The 1021-nt window shown below is 39.4% G+C and overlaps 1 pseudogene; it reads left to right on the forward strand.

Moving 5' to 3' along the window:
* The first annotated feature begins 315 nt into the window (after nucleotides 1–315).
* Nucleotides 316–558, forward strand: LOC109731386 (small ribosomal subunit protein eS26 pseudogene; annotated as a pseudogene).
* Nucleotides 559–1021: the final 463 nt, after the last annotated feature.

Below are 1021 nucleotides of genomic sequence, written 5' to 3' on the forward strand. Positions count from 1 at the left end.
CTATAAGGTTCATTAGAGGATAACATTTAATACAGGACTATTTTCAGGACAAAATTCAATAGTGACACATACCTTATAAAAGGAACAACAAATGTTTGTTAAGTGGATAAATAGGTAAATTAATGCAGAGTAATGAGGAAATGCTCCAAGGACTTCACATCTTATGATTCATTGTCGTGTGACCCATAGTGGTATAGGACATTACATCCTTACAAGGTATAAAAGCAATAGCTTGAAAAGATTAGCTCTTTCGAGGAGCCCTCACTTCCAAGACAGAACAGAAAAGAAGGAACACCAGTCGTGCCAAAAAAAGCCATGTCTATTCACTGCACAAATTGCACCCAACGAGTGCCTAAAGACAAGGCTATGAAGAAGCTCATCATTTGGAACGTAGTGGAAGCCGCAGGTGTCAGGGACATTTCTAAAGCGAGTGTCATCAATGCCTATGTGCTTCCCAAGCTGTATGTGAAGCTGCATTACCGCATGAGTTGTGCCACTCACAGCAAGGTAGACCCAACACCCCCACCTGGATTTAGACCTGTGGGTGCTGCCCCATGACCTCCACCAAAGCCCATGTAAGGAGTTGAGTCTTTGAGGACTAAAGAAAAATTATCCTTTGGGAAAAAATACAATGGAAATTATAGTTAAAAAAAATAGACAAAATATATGTAAGAAAAGACAAAACAAAAAAGAAAAGTGTCAATGTATTAGCTACTCAGCCTTATACTCAGCCTTGCGTCCATAATTCTCTCACCCCTTCTAACAGTCATTCAACAAACACTCCTTAAGTTTCTGCTGTATGCCACTGAGAATACAGCAGGGAGCAAAGCAGGAAGGATCTCTGCCTTCTCACCTCTCTTCTCAAAACCATACAATAGGGGCAGAGAATAAAGAGGATGCCTTTATACAAGCTGAAAAATTTAGGGAGTTGTTTTACTGTTGTTGCTTTAAATAGTATTATTTATTTGGTATTCAATGAACTGCTCAAGGTATACTTAAGTCATCATGCTGCCATGTTTTC

Source organism: Microcebus murinus, chromosome 13 (assembly GCF_040939455.1).
Source record: "Microcebus murinus isolate Inina chromosome 13, M.murinus_Inina_mat1.0, whole genome shotgun sequence".
NCBI classification, from domain to species: Eukaryota; Metazoa; Chordata; class Mammalia; order Primates; family Cheirogaleidae; genus Microcebus; species Microcebus murinus.